The sequence below is a fragment of the Balaenoptera musculus genome, chromosome 10 (assembly GCF_009873245.2).
Source record: "Balaenoptera musculus isolate JJ_BM4_2016_0621 chromosome 10, mBalMus1.pri.v3, whole genome shotgun sequence".
NCBI lineage: Eukaryota > Metazoa > Chordata > Mammalia > Artiodactyla > Balaenopteridae > Balaenoptera > Balaenoptera musculus.
Genome location: NC_045794.1, coordinates 27,972,508 through 27,989,035, shown reverse-complemented (window position 1 = coordinate 27,989,035; position 16,528 = coordinate 27,972,508).

Here is a 16,528-nt window from a genome sequence, read left to right as displayed (position 1 = left end):
CTGAATGCATGATTAAACCAAATCTTCCTATTTTTGATGATATTCTTTGTTTTTCATAATGGAACAAGGCCCATGTGATATTTTTTGTTGGCTGTTCTTGCGAACTGCATGGCTTCTTTGTGAATATATCTTCAATGGAAACCTGAGAAAATCTGTCCCCTAGCAACAGATCTCTGTAAGCTACACTCATAAATCAATACAAAGAGAGGGAGTGAAAGACATGTGGGGAGGCATTTGTGATTTCTTGGTTAAGCATAATTTTTTTAAAAAATTTTATTGGAGTATAGTTAATTTAAAATGTTGTGTTACTTTCTGCTGTACAGCAAAATGAATCCGTTATACATATACATATATCTACTCTTTTTTAGGTTCTTTGCCCATATAGGTCATTACAGAGTATTGAGTAGACTTCCCTGTGCTATACAGTAGGTCTTTATTAGTTATCTATTTTATATATAGTAGTGTGTATATGTCAATCCCAATCTCCCGATTTATCCCTCCCCCTCTTTCCCCACTGGTAACCATAGGATTGTTTTCTACATCTGTAACTCTATTTCTGTTTTGTAAATAAGTTCATTTGTACCATTTTTTAAGAGTCTACATATAAGTGATATCATACAATATTTGTCCTTCTCTGTCTGACTTACTTCACTAAGTATGAAAATCTCTAGGTCCATCCACGTTGCTGCAAATGGCATTATTTCATTCTTTTTTATGGCTGAGTAACACACAGCTCATGCAGCTCAATAACAAAAAAATATACAACCCAATCAATAAATGGGTGGAAGACCTAAATAGACATTCCTCTAAAGAAGACATACAGATAGCCAACATGCACATGAAAAGATGTTCAACATCACTAATTATTAGAGAAATACAAATCAAAACTACAGTGAAGTATCACCTCACACCGGTCAGAATGGCCATCATCAAAAAATCTACAAACAATAAATGCTGGAGAGGGTATGGAGAAAAGGTAACCCTCTTACACTGTTGGTGGGAATGTAAATTGATACAGCCACTATGGAGAACAGTATGGAAGTTCCTTAAAAAACTAAAAATAGAGCTATCATATGATCCAGCAATCCCACTCCTGGGCATATACCTGGAGAAAGCCATAATTCAAAAAGGTACATCACCCCAATGTTCATTGCAGCACTATTTACCATAGCCAGGACATGGAAACAACCTAAATGTCCATCAACAGAGGAGTGGATAAAGAAGATGTGGTCGAGCATAATTTTAATGTGACACAAGATTCAATTGATTCAAACTGATTATGGACTGAACTGTCTCTATTTTTCCTTGGCTTCAGTTCTATATACTTCAAGCTTCATCCTAAAAAAATCCTGCTTATAGCAGGCCATCTATGCTTTCCAGAGGTCATTTAGTCATGCCTAGCAAATGGATTACGAATAAGAAGCAGACACATAACTTACCTCCTACCTACCATCTGTCCCTATTTAGCAAGTGCTCACTATATTCCAGGAATTAAGTTAGGATTACAAAGATAGGTAAAAAGTAAAAACTCTTACGCTCAAGGAGCTCATAATTTAGTGAGAGGAATGAGATGTATAAATAAACAATGACCCAACAAAGAGGGAAACCCATATCAGAGATATACCAAGTACTACAGCAGTGAGAGAGAGTTTTAACTCTGCTGCCAGTGGGTAAAGAGAATCGTTTCTGAAATATGCCTGTAAAATCTGACAATTAGGAGCACATTGGTGACCTCGATGAGAACAGCAATAGTATCTACTGGAAAATGAACACAGACACTAATTTTTTAAGGTATGATTTAATGAAGAGAAAGTAGAGACTATTTTTTCAAAGTGTACACCTGATATAAATTATATTAATAAAAAATAAAATAAAATAAGTTTTAATGATGAAAAAGTAAAGCATAAAGTGCCTAGTTATATATATATATACTCTTATTGATTCTATGAGTTAGATATCTTTATTTTCTGCTTTTTACAAACAAGGAAACAAATAAACTGGACTTGAGTTACAAAAGTAAGACCATTATTGTTGAACTTTTTTATATTAAATCAATTTCCCAACTTGCATGTAGGTTCTACCTTTTAGAGTATTTTCATATTTGATATTAAAAAATGCCCATTAAGCATTTAATTCAGAAAAATAAAAGAATAAGACAGAAGAAGATTAAGTGATTTGTTCAAGATCACATGATTACAAAACGTGCATCTTATCCAAGACTCTTCTACCCTAACAGGGAAAATATCTTTCACTGTTCCAATGTTTGGATTGCCATTTAGTCTACCTTAGAGACACAATACCCGAAGCCTAAAAGAGGCCAATGTGCTTCCCATAGTTGATGTATATTGCATATGCTTTTCTCCTTTGCTCTAATCTGCTAACCAACTTGAGGCAAAATAAGGTAGTAGTTAAGAGGCAAGAGGCAAGATTCTGGAGCCAAAAGGCCTCCACCAAAATCTAGGCTTTGTCATTTGCACGCTGAGCTTGGGTGGGTAACTTAACTCTGCTGTGACATAGTTTGTTCATCTGTAAAATGGACATGATAATAATTGTACCTACAGTATAAGACTGTTTTGGTGATTAAATAATATAAATCAAGCACTTTGAATGGTATCTTGTACATTGTAAGTACTATATATATATATTTGCTATTATTATTATTTCTTTGTCATATAATAATATGTCATAGATAACAAAAGAGGGTGAAGTAATAGTCAGACCACCCATTCCTTCTAAATGCCACCACAGCCATTCCACTAAGATGTTTAAAAAAAGGAGAGACTTTGCCACAAATTCTGGGGGACATCTTTGGTAAAGAATGTGATGAAAATGCTTAACTAAAAATATAGAATATTTGAGGATTTCTTTATCCATGCCACCTCTTTTCTAATATTAGCCTAATATTGAAGAGTTGGTTTGATGTTTAACTTATCCACCAATCTCAGAAAAATAAGTTCCATCTTTCTCCTTATGTTATAACTTCAATTCCTTTCTGTTCATTTTCATGAAAACCCCCCATATTGAAGACACATGCTTTTTCTTAATGTAAGAATTCAAGAAAAGAAAAAAGAGATATGGGGAAAAGAAAGCTGGGGAACAGTAATAAGTGAGAGGTAGCCAAAAGCAAATTTTACACAGTGACTTCCATTTTCTCTGTTCTGCTCAGATGGATTCTTACCTGAGCTTTGTATCTCTTGACAGAATGTGCTGTGCCTTGAAGTGTCATTGAATGGCTGCTCCAAATCATTCCTCTCGATTCTGAAGATATGCTTCTAAGAGAGAAAGTAGACCACACCCAATTTGCTATTGTGTTTTTCAGCTGGTTAAGCCAAATTATGTTAGAAAAATAACAAAAATGTTGAAATAAGTAAGATGTAAAATTTGAAGGGCTATAACATTTATTAAGCATCATTATGTTCCTAGTCTCTAAGATAAGTATTTCTAATGTTATATTATTTAATCCATATAACCATACTGCAAAGTAAATATTACCTTCATGTTACAGTTGATGAAACTGAAGCTCAAAGAAGTCAAATAACTTGCCCAAGACCACAGAGCTAATAAGTGCAGACCTCTTTGCAGTTTATTTGTGCATTATTTATAAACAAATTTATTTATTTATTTTTGTTTTGTTTTCATTTATTTTTATTGAGATAGCATAAAAAATGATTTATAACATTATATAAGTTCATATATACAACATTACATTTCTACTTCTGTATACCTTATGGTGTGATCTAATTTGATCAGGAGAATGAGGGAAAAAAATAATATGAGCTCTCTCTCAATTGAGGAAAACCTAAAAATATGGAATAGTTATTACTGAAGTCCCTAAACAAAGAATGCACAGATAAATAGATTGAAACAAACAAGTAATACTTAATTCTCCTCTATCAGAAGTGAACAAATTTTCTGGTATATATTTCCAGCTATTCAATATAAAAGGAAATAAAGACTATTTTGTCAAATTTACATTTGAACATAGTTATACCTGTAATATATGCTTTCATCTCTGTATATTAAAGAATTGCTTGAAGTCTTGAAACATGATTGTGTAGGATATACTGTGTTGTTCATAAAATATATAACTGTTATTTTCACTCAAAATGTAAATAGCATTCCCAATTATTTTAATTATTTCATTTCCTTTCTTTACTCTCCAAAAAAATTGTTATAAAGACAGAATATGTTTTGGTTTTGAGGTGACTGACTGGCTGACTCTGTCTTCTTTTTGAAAAGTTAATGAGATAAATTGGGGAGGACGCTGGGAGGAGAGAGACTTTTTTAAAAAATTAAAGTTTTTAAAAATCTTTTTTTAAGTTTCAGAATATAATATATAAAGTTTATTCATTGACTTACTTTATATTAAAAGGAATAGTGGGGAATAACAACACCAAATTTTTTCTCTATTCACCAGAATATTACACACATTTTTACATTCACAAGGGAGAAAGTAGAGAGTTCTTGATTTGTTTTGTTTTGCCTTTTGAAGAGAAGCTTCTCTCAGTCTCACTTGTTATATCTTTAGGAAAGACTCAACTAGTCTCTTTATTCTATACATCCCATGGGTAACCCTTTGTTGTTAGATTTGGATTCTATTGTAATAGGATGCACCAAACACCATTATTATTTATTTTACATAAGTTATTTGGAGCTAAGAGTCAGAAGACATTATAATGTATTCAATTCAATTCAGAAAACTTGTTTGAGCTCCCTCTAGTAATAAAGCACTGGAATAAGCATTACATGAATGCAGTAATTAATAACGCACCATTCCTGCCTTCCAGCAGCTCACAGTCTAGCTCTTAAATAACTCTAATACAGGACAGCATGCCATAAATTCTACAACAGACATTCAAATAAAATGTTATATTTGAGCTGCTATCAGAGTAGTTATCCTAAATATATCTTGTCTACATCCTGATCCTGAGGACTTCACTTATGATTGTCAGCTAAGCATAATATGGAAAGACTGCTTCAACCAAAACTAGTTGAGTTTGCTTTCAGTACCCTAGTCCTGTAGAGATTCATGTGCAACAACACACCAAATGCTGACATATACTTCATACCCTCCTCTCACATGCCACGGCCCATGGTCATTCGGGATTTTTTTCAGCAGTACTAGCAGAAGAGACTCTGCTAGGTATGCTCTGTGTTCCCAAAATAATAATAATAATGATTAACATTCTGCCTTCTGTCTGGGAATGTTTTTCTTTATAAGTAAGTCTATGCAATACAAGATAAATAAACACAAAGATAGATTGGACATGCAAGAGAGGTAGGCACAGAGTGGTAAAATTGTGAGGTGTTACCACGGTCAGACAGATGTCAGGTTCGTCAAATTAGTCCAGACAATCCACGTCATTTTATGGTCCTCTCACCTCCTTCTACTAGTCCTGTCCAGGTTCTATCATCATTCTTCCTAACATCTGAGGGCACAAAAGAAGCACAATAGGGGGTACTTTTTATGTCAGGACTTCTCCCAACATAAGCCTGCCTTAAAAATATACATTAGCCTCTCAGGCTCAGTTTTTACAGATGACTTGCTAAGTAACAATTAACTAATCCATTCCGCCTGTTATCTAACCCACTTCCAATTTTTTTTTAAATCATTGGACTATTTGAATTAAATAAGGGGGTTATGTTGCAATAATAATTAATTAGGGAGATACTTGAGGGGACATGGAGTTTCACTATCTATTCATATTATATTACATAAGAGAGCACCCAATAAGCATGTACATAAAACATATAACAATATGGAACAAATACTAACCAGAGAAAAGATAGTAATAAGTCAAGGGCTCTGTCTGTCTTTTTGTCCTGGCTAAAAGCCTTTTCTTGGTAAATCCAAATTATACCACATTATATATCTTCTAAGGACTTGAACTTGACCTTTCCCTTAGAACAATTGTCAAGAACATTACCATTCCCTCGGCTAAAAAACAACTATTGAGTTCTATTCCTGTGGAAAAAAATACATTATGTACCAATGTAATTTTCAAGTTACATCTTAGAAAGAAAATCTAAAGGGATAAATAATTTTCAAAAGGGGCTCTAAAAGACAGTTTCTCTTCTAATGTGATTGATTTCCACAGGCAGATGTCTTGTAAAAAAAGTTAAAGAAATTACTACTCTGCAGCAGTTGGGAATTTTTCCTTGTTTCAATATTTTTTAAAAATTCACATCAATTCATCATCTTTCTTTTAAGCAAAAATTTTGCCTGAGAATTAAATTAAAATATAGAGGCCGTTTGTCCTGGATTCTGCTGCAATGAGCCCCATAAGTAATGATTTTGGGGACTTCCCTGGTGTTCCAGTGGTTAAGACTCCACACTCCCAATGCAGGGGGAATGGGTTTGATCCCTGGGTCAGGGAACTAAGATCCTGCATGCCACAGGGCAAAGCAGAAAAAAAAAAAAAAAAAAAAACATTAAAAAATGATTTTGAGTGCAAATATAGGTACTGATATTTAATTTTGTAAACAATACTTCCTGTATGGACTTCCCTGGTGATCCAGTGATAAAGAAACGCCTTCCAATGCAGAGGCCATGGGTTCAATCCCTGGTCAGGGAACTAAGATCCCACATACCATGGGGCAATTAAGCCCACATGCCACAACTACTGAGCTCATGTGCCTCAACTAGAGAAGAGAAAACCAGCATGCCACAACTAGAGAGGAACTGGCACACCACAACAAAAGATCCCACATGCCTCAACTAAGACACGATGCAGCCAAAAATAAATAAATAATAAAATAAATAAATAATAAATCTTAAAAAAAAAAAATACTTCCTGTTAAAAAAAAGAGACAGTGAAACCAAGAACTCTTGTTTTTCTATCTTAACAAAGACCCCAGGCAACTGAAAAGAGAATATCAGAAAAGCATCTTCCTACTGAAAAAAATTAATGAGGAGCAATTCCATAAAATCTAGGAAAGCGGCAATCAGGAAGCAGAAGAAAAGTCTCCTTAGTACTATTAGAATCAGAGGCCTAAAAAGAACCTGGGTAGTTTATTTAACTTACTGCTAATCTCACATCTAAATCATCTTGCAAAGAAGATGCCCTGCTGTTTGTCCACGTCTCAAGCAGAAAAAAATTTCACAACATCCCAAACAATTTAAAACTATTTAGGAAACTTTTGGAGTATATTGAACTTTGTATGTTATGTAGACCTTCCCTCTAGTCTTTAAATATATTTATATCCTTAATGGAGTGCAAGAACACGTGGTTATAACCTCTATAGTATAATCATTTCTGATTTTGTTGACTACTATTTTCTTTCCTAAGTTGCTTGTCCAAGTGTTAAATAAACTCAGTTCTCCTGACCTATCTTCATATATGCCAAGTAGGTCCTTTAATCTCATGCATTTGAGTGGCTTGTCTTTGAATCCTACCAAATATTTTATATCTTCATTTAGATGAGAAACCCAGATGTCATCAAGATAATGAATATAAAGTTTATCATGCATCCTCTATAAATAATGCAGCAATTAATTTAATGGTGATTTTAATTTTAATATCTTTCTTTTAGGAGAGATTTATGAGGAAAATTAGACTCTAAATCTAACTCTCAAAGCAAATAAACAAAAGTTCATAATGGATGCTATGGCTTTTGATTGATTTACTGATAGCTTGATGTATGCATTCAAAAATTAATCATGGTCTCTTGCCCTAATAGAATAACTGGTACTTGATTAGACCTCTCATTGTAAAAAACAAGAATAGTAGAGTAAATATATGAAACAATTGTTTTCATATTTCATATATATTCTATATATTGGACAACAGACAGCATGGGATCATAATTCTGAGAGAAAGGAAACAAATAAAGTTAGCCATACAATTGCCTGGACTTTTTGCCTGGAGACACATTCTGGACTGCTGCATATAAAGGGAGAACACAAACAGACTATGGATGTGTCACTGGATTGAAGAGACAGACAGAAAAGTTCTGAGAAACAAAGACTAATGTTAGCCAGAATTTAGAAAACAGAGTACCTGAGAGGAAAAAAACATGCAAAAGAGAACTCCAAAAATCTGCATAAGATACTCTTGAATCTTTGACTGGTTACAAAGCTGCACATAAGTTAGGAGTAAAACATATGAGGCTAAGTAAAGAGCAACTACTGGGAAAAAACAAGCATCAGAGCTTATACAAGGCTGAGAGATATCCAAATTTTATTCAGCCAGAGGGAGAAAGCTCACTGAGCATCTGAGGCATTCAGGAGGGGCTCTAGAAAGGCCACACTTTAGGGGTAAGGCTAACCTAGCCCTAGTGTGAAGATAATTCTGGATACATTCTAATAAATCTCAAAAAAAAAAAAAAAAAACCCAGAAGAATCTAGCAGTTTTTTAAAGAAATTACTGCATAACAAAGATCTTTTAAAGGATGGATACAAAATCTAAACACTCAACAACCAGACAACTGAAACTGAGATGATAGACAAACAGAAAAGGATTTTTAAAATGGCTATTAAAATATGTTTAAAATGTAAAGAAAAACATAAACACAATGAGAAAAAAATAGAAAAAGAAGACCAATTAGAACTTCTTGAGATGGAAGATGCAGTATCTGAAATAAAAAATTCACTGAAATAGAAAAGCACCAAAAGAAATTAATTTTACTGTATATAAATTATATTTCAATATATCTGACTCCAAAAAAAATTATTAGATGGAATTAATGGTACATTAAGTACTGAAGAAGAAAAGATCAATGAACTTGGAGATAAAGCAATAGAAAAAATACAACTGAAAAGAGGAGAAAAGAAAAAAAAAGAGTCTCAAGATTTGTAGGACAATATCAAATGGTCTAACGTATGTGTAAGTGGAATCCCCAAAAGAAAAGGAGATTGTTTTTTAATAATATTAAAATATTATTAAGCCACAGAACCAGAAAACATAATGTACTCCAAGCAACATAAGCACACACACCAAAAAAAAAACCCCGACTACATCAAGGTAAAATATAATCAAATTTATAAAAACCTATGATAATAAGAAAGTCTTAAAAGTAGTTTGGGAGGAGAAGGGAAATAAAAGATGCTCAACATCATTAGTCATCAGTGTAGAGTAAATTTAAACCACAATGAGGTACACCTACTAGAAAATGTAAAACCAAGCAGACTGACCATCCCAAGTGTTGGTGAATGTATAGAGCAACCAAGGTGTTTATACTATACTATTTCACAAGTGTAAAATGATACAAGCAATTTCTTAAAAGTTAAACATACATCTACACTATGACACAACAATTGCAATATTATGTATTTACCAAAAATACATGTCCACAGGTTGACTTATTAAAAGAATGTTCATAGCAACTTATTCCAATCAAAAACTGAAAACATCCCAAATATCCATAAACAGGAGAATAGATAAACATATATAGCACATTTATACAGCAGAATACTACTTAGTATAAAAAGAAATTAACTACTGACACCGAAAACAAGGAAAATTCAAAACGTTATGCTGACCCCCCAAAAAAGCCAAAGAGTAGATACAGTATGACTTCATTTACATAATGTTCTAAAATGGCAAAACTAATAAATGATTATAAAAACTATAGGTTGTGTAGGATGGGGTAAGGAAAAGGGAGGGATTGGATAAGAGTTGGTGAGGTGTTGCTCTAACAAATACCTGAAAATGTGTAAATGCCTTGGAATACTGGAAAACTTTGAGGAGCAAATGGAAGAATAAAAGGATAAGCTGCTGTTCTCTTTTGAACTGGAATGTTTATAACTGTTCTCCTGTGCCTATCTCACCATCATATTTTGGAGCAGATAACTTGTTTCTTAAGTTTCCCAGGTACACAGATGGTTAGGAATTATGTCCCAGGATGGACTATACCAATAGCCTCACTCATACTGGATTTAGAAAATTTGTATAATGAGATTTGGACTTTTGAGCTGATGGTATTTTAGAGTTTGAGTTTATACTATAATTGAGATTTCAGGAGAAACTTGTGATGGGTTAAATGTATTTTGTGAGATGGACATAAATTTGGCGGGTTATATGGCAGGATGTGGTAGGCAAAGTAATGGTCCCTCCAAAGATGCTCATGTCCTAATCCTTTGAACCTGTGAATATGTTACATGGCAAAAGAGATTTTGCAGATGTGATTAAGTTAAAGGCCATTTCCCCCCAGTTTCACTGAGGTAAAATTAGCAAATAAAAATTTTATATATTTAAGACATACAATGTGATGATTTTGATATATGTATCTAGCTGACCCTTGAAAAACACAGGTTTGAATTATGCATGTCTACTTATATGCAGATTTATTTCAATAAATGTGCAGTACTGAATTACATGATCTGCAATTGGTTGAATCTGCAAATGTGGAACCACACATAAAGAAGGCCAGCTATAAATTTATACATGGATTTTCAGTCGAAAATCATGTGGTTTGGCACTCTCAACCCCGGAGTTGCTCAAGTGTCAACCGTACATTGGGAAAAAATTATCACAATCAAGCTAATAAACACATCCATCACATCACATAGTTAAGAACACTTAAGATTTACTCTCTTAGCAAATTTCAGTTATACAATGCAGTATTATTAACTGTACTCACTAGATCCTCAGAACTTATTCATCTTATAACTGAAACTTTGTACCTTTTGACCAACATCTCCTCATTTCTCCTACCCCACAGCCCCTGTATCCACCATTCTATTCTCTGCTTCTATGAGTTTGACGTTTTAGATTCCACATACAAATGAGATCATACAGTATTTGTCTGTCTTTCTTTGGCTTACCTCATTTAGCATAATGTTCTCCAAGTTTATCCATGTTGTCACAAATGGCATAATAGTTGACCCTTGAAAAACACGGGTTTGAACTGCACAGGCCCACTTATAAACAGATTTTTTTTCAGTGAATACATACTATAGTACTACATGATCCACACTTGGCTGAATCTGCACATGCTGAACTGAGGATACAGAGGGCCCACTGTAATGTTACACATGGATTTTTGACTTCACCCCTAAGTCCCTCACTACTCAAGGGTCAACTGAGGGGACAGACCTTCAAGATGGCAGAGGAGTAAGACATGGAGATCACCTTCCTACACACAAATACATCAGAACTACATCTACATGTGGAACAACTCCTACAGAACACCTACTGAATGCTGGCAGAAGACCTCAGACTTCCCAAAAGACAAGAAATTCCCCACGTACCTGGGTAGGTCAAAAGAAAAAACAGAGACAAAAGAATAGGAATGGGACCTGCACCACTGAGTGGGAGCTGTGAAGGAGGAAAAGTTTCCACACTCTAGGAAGCCCCTTCACTGGCAGAGATGGGGGGTGGCGGGGGGGAAGCTTTGGAGCCACAGAGGACAGCGCAGCAACAGGGGTGCAGAGAGCAAAGCAGACAGATTCCCAAAGAGAGGATCTGTGCCGACTAGGACTCACCAGCCCGAGAAGCTTGTCTGCTCACCTGCCAGCTGGAACAAGTGGGGGATAGAAGCTGAGGCTTGGGCTTCAGAGGTCAGATCCCAGGGAGAGGACAGGGGTTGGCTGCATGAACACAGCCTAAAGGGGGCTAGTGCGTCACAGATAGCAGGGAAGGAGTACGGGAAAAAGTTGGGACCTGCCTAAGAGACAAGAGACAATTGTTTCAGGGTGCACGAGGAGAGGGGATTCAGAGCACCACCTAAACAAGCTCCAGAGATGGGCGCAAGCCACGGCTATCAGCGTGGACACCAGAGACGGGCATGAAATGCGAAGGCTGCTGTTGCAGCCACCAAGAAGCCTGTGTGCAAGCACAAGTCACTATCCACACCTACCCTCCTGGGAGCCTGTGCAGCCCACCACTGCCACGGTCCTCTGATCCAGAGACAACTTCCCCAGGAGAACACACGGTGCGCCGCAGGGTGTTACAACATCACGCTGGTCTCTGCCACCACAGGCTCACCCCGCGTTCCATACCCCTCCTTACCCATGGCCTGAGTGAGCCAGAGCCCCCGAATCAGCTGCTACTTTAACCCCATATTGTCTGAGCGAAGAACAGACGCGCTCAGGTGACCTACACACATAAACAGGGCCAAATCCAAAGTTGAACCCCAGGAGCTGTGAGAACAAAGAAGAGAAAGGGAAATTTCTCCCAGCAGTCTCAGGAGCAGCAGATTAATTCTCCAAAATCAACTTGATGTATGCTGCATCTCTGGAATACCTGAATAGACAACGAATCATCCCAAAATTAAGGGGTGGACTTTGGGAGCAACTGTAGACTTGGGAGCCGTGTGGCTGACAGGGGTTTGGTGCTCCAGCCAGGTGTCAGGCCTGTGCCTCTGAGGTGGGAGAGCCGAGCTCAGGACATTGGTCCACCAGAGACCTACTGGCTCCAAGTAATATCAAAAAGTGAAAGCTCTCCCAGAGATCTCCATCTCAAAGCTAATACCCAGCTCCACTCAACGACCAGCAAGCTACAGTGCTAAACACCCTATGCCAAACAACTAGGAAGACAGGAACACAACCCCACCCATTAACAGAGAGGCTGCCTAAAATCATAGTAAGGTCACAGACACCCCAAAATACACCACCAGACGTGGTCCTGCCCACAAGAAAGACAAGATCCAGCCTCATGCACCAGAACACAGGCACCAGTCCCCTCCACCAGGAAGCTTACACAACCCACCTAACCAACCTTAGGCACTGGGGGCAGACACCAAAAACAACGGGAACTACAAACCTACAGCGTGTGTAAAGGAGGCCCCGAACACAGTAAGTTAAGCAAAATGAGAAGACAGAGAAACACACAGCAGATGAAGGATCAAGGTAAAAACCCACCAGACCAAACAAATGAAGAGGAAATAAGCAGTTTACCCGAAAAAGAATTCAGAGTAATGATAGTAAAGATGATCCAAAATCTTGGAGACAGAATAGAGAAAATACAAGAAACGTTGAACAAGGACTTAGAAGAGCTAAAGAACAAACAAACAATCATGAACAACACAATATATGAAATTAAAAATTCTCTAGGATAAATCAATATCAGAATAGCTGAGGCAGAAGAACGGATAAGTGACATGAAAGAAAAAGTAGTGGAAATAACTACTGCAGAGAAGAATAAAGAAAAAAGAATGAAAAGAATCGAGGACAGTCTCAGAGACCTTTGGGACAACATTAAATGCACAAACATTCGAATTATAGGGGTCCCAGAAGAAGAAGAGAAAAAGAAAGGAACTGAGAAAGTATTTGAAGAGATTATAGTTGAAAACTTCCCTAATATGGGAAAGGAATTGGTCAATCAAGTGCAGAAAGTGCAGAGAGTACCATACACGATAAATCCAAGGAGAAACATGTCAAGAAATATTAATCAAACCATCAAAAATTAAATACAAAGAAAAAATATTAAAAGCAGCAAGGGAAAAACAACAAATAGCATACAAGGGAATCCCCAAAAGGTTAACAGCTGATCTTTCAGCAGAAACTCTGCAAGCCAGAAGGGAGTGGCAGGACATATTTAAAATGATGAAAGGGAAAAACCTACAACCAAGATTACTCTACCCAGCTAGGATCTCATTCAGATTTGACGGAGAAATTAAAACCTTTAAGGACAACAAAAATCTAAGAGAATTCAGCACCAATGAACCAGCTGTACAACAAATGCTACAGGAATTTCACTAGACAGGAAACACAAGAGAAGTAAAAGACCTACAATAACAAACCCAAAACAATTAAGAAAATGGTAATAGGAACATACATATCAATAACTACCTTAAAAGTAAATGGATTAAATGCTCCAACCAAAAAAAATAGACTCACTGAATACATACAAAAATAAGACCCATATATATGCTGTCTACAAGAGATCCACTCCAGACCCAGGGACACATACAGACTGAAAGTGAGGGGATGGAAAAAGATATTCCATGCAAATGGAAGTCAATGGAAAGCTGGAGTACCAATTCTCATATCACACAAAATAGATTTTAAAATAAAGACTATTACAAGAGACAAAGGACACTACATAATGATCAAGGGATCAATCCAAGAAGAAGATATAACAATTGTAAATATTTATGCACACAACATAGGAACACCTCAATACATAAGGCAAATGCTAACAACCATAAAAGGGGAAATTGACTGTAACATAGTAATAGTAGGGGACTTTAACACCCCACTTTCACCAATGCACAGATCATCCAAAGTGAAAATAAATAAGGAAACACAAGCTTTAAATGATACACTAAACAAGATGGACTTAATTGATATTTATAGGACATTCCATCCAAAAACAACAAAATACACGTTCTTCTCAAGTGCTCATGGAACATTCTCCAGGAGAGATCATATCTTGGGACACAAATCAAGACTTGGTAAATTTAAGAAAAATGAAATCATATCAAGGATCTTTTCTGACCAAAATGCTATGAGACTAGATATCCATTACAGGAAAAAACTGTAAAAAATACAAACACATGGAGGCTAAACAATACACTACTAAATAACCAAGAGATCACTGAAGAACTCAAATAGGAAATCAAAAAGTACCTAGAAACAAATGACAGTGAAAACACAACGACCCAAAACCTATGGAATGCAGCAAAAGCAGTTCTAAGAGGGAAGTTTATAGCAATACAATCCTACCTCAAGAAACAAAAAACATCTCAAATAAACAACCTAACCTTACACCTAAAGCAATTAGAGAAAGAAGAACAAAAAAACCTCAAAGTTAGCATAAGGAAAGAAAACAAAAGATAAGATCAGAAATAAATGGAAAAGAAATGAAGAAACAATAGCAAAGATCAATAAAACTAAAAGCTGGTTCTTTGAGAAGATAAACAAAATTGATAAACCATTAGCCAGACTCATCAAGAAAAAGAGGGAGAAGACTCAAATCAATAGAATTAGAAACGAAAAAGAAGTAACAACTGACACTGCAGAAATACAAAAGATCATGAGAGATTACTACAAGCAACTATATGCCAATAAAATGGACAACCTGGAAGAAACAGACAAATTCTTAGAGAAGAACAAGCTTCCTAGACTGAACCAGGAAGAAAGAGAAAATATAAACAGAAAAATCACAAGCACTGAAATTGAAACTGTGATTAAAAATCTTCCAACAAACAAAAGCCAAGGACCAGATGGCTTCACAGGTGAATTCTATCAAACATTTAGAAAAGAGCTAACACCTATCCTTCTCAAACTCTTCCAAAATATAGCAGAGGGAGAAACAGTCTCAGACTCATTCTATGAGGCCACCATCAACCTGATAGCAAAACCAGACAAAGATGTCACAAAGAAAAAAACTACAGGCCAGTATCATAGATGAACATAGGTGCAAAAACCCTCAACCAAATACTAGCAAATAGAATCCAAGAGCACATTAAAAGGATCATACACCATGATCAAGAGAGGTTTATTCAGGAATGCAAGGATTCTTCAATATACACAAATCAATCAATGTGATACACAACATTAACAAACTGAATGAGAAAAACCATATGATCATCTCAATAGATGCAGAAAAAGCTTTTGACAAAATTCAACACCCATTGATGATAAAAACCCTCCAGAAAGTAGGCCTAGAGGGAACTTACCTCGACATAATGAAGGCCATATATGACAAACCCACAGCCAACAACGTTCTCAGTGGTGAAAAACTGAAACGATTTCCTCTAAGATCAGGAACAAGGTAAGGTTGTCCACTCTCATCACTATTATTCAACATAGTTTTGGAAGTTTTAGCCACAGCAATCAGAGAGGAAAAAGAAATAAAAGGAATCCAAATCAGAAAAGAAGTAAAGCTGTCACTGTTTGCAGATGACATGATACTATACATAGAGAATCCTAAAGATGTTACCAAAAACCTACTAGAGCTAATCAATGAATTTGGTAAAGTAGCAGGATACAAAATTAATGCACAGAAATCTCTTGCATTCCCTTACACTAATCATGAAAAATCTGAAAGAGGAATTAAGGAAACACTCCCACTTACCATTGCAACAAAAAGAATAAAATATCTAGGAATAAACCTACCTAAGGAGAAAAAATACCTGTATGCAGAAAATTATAAGAGAGTGATGAAAGAAATTAAAGATGATACAAACAGATGGAGAGATATACCATGTTCTTGGATTGGAAGAATCCACATTGTGAAAATGACTCTACTACCCAAAGCAATCTACAGATTCAATGCAATCCCTATCAAACTACCAATGGCATTTTTCACAGAAATAGAACAAAAAATTTCACAGTTTGTATGGAAACAAAAAAGACCCTGAATAGCCAACGCAACATTGAGAATGAAAAACGGAGCTGGAGGAGTCAGGCTCCCAGACTTGAGACTATACTACAAAGCTACAGTAATCAAGACAGTATGGTACTGGCACAAAAACAGAAATATAGATCAATGGAACAGGATAGAAAGCCCAGAGATAAACCCACACACATATGGTCACCTTATCTTTGATAAAGGAGGCAAGAATATACAATGGAGAAAAGACAGACTCTTCAATAAGTGGTGCTGGGAATACTGGACAGCTACATGTAAAAGACTGAATT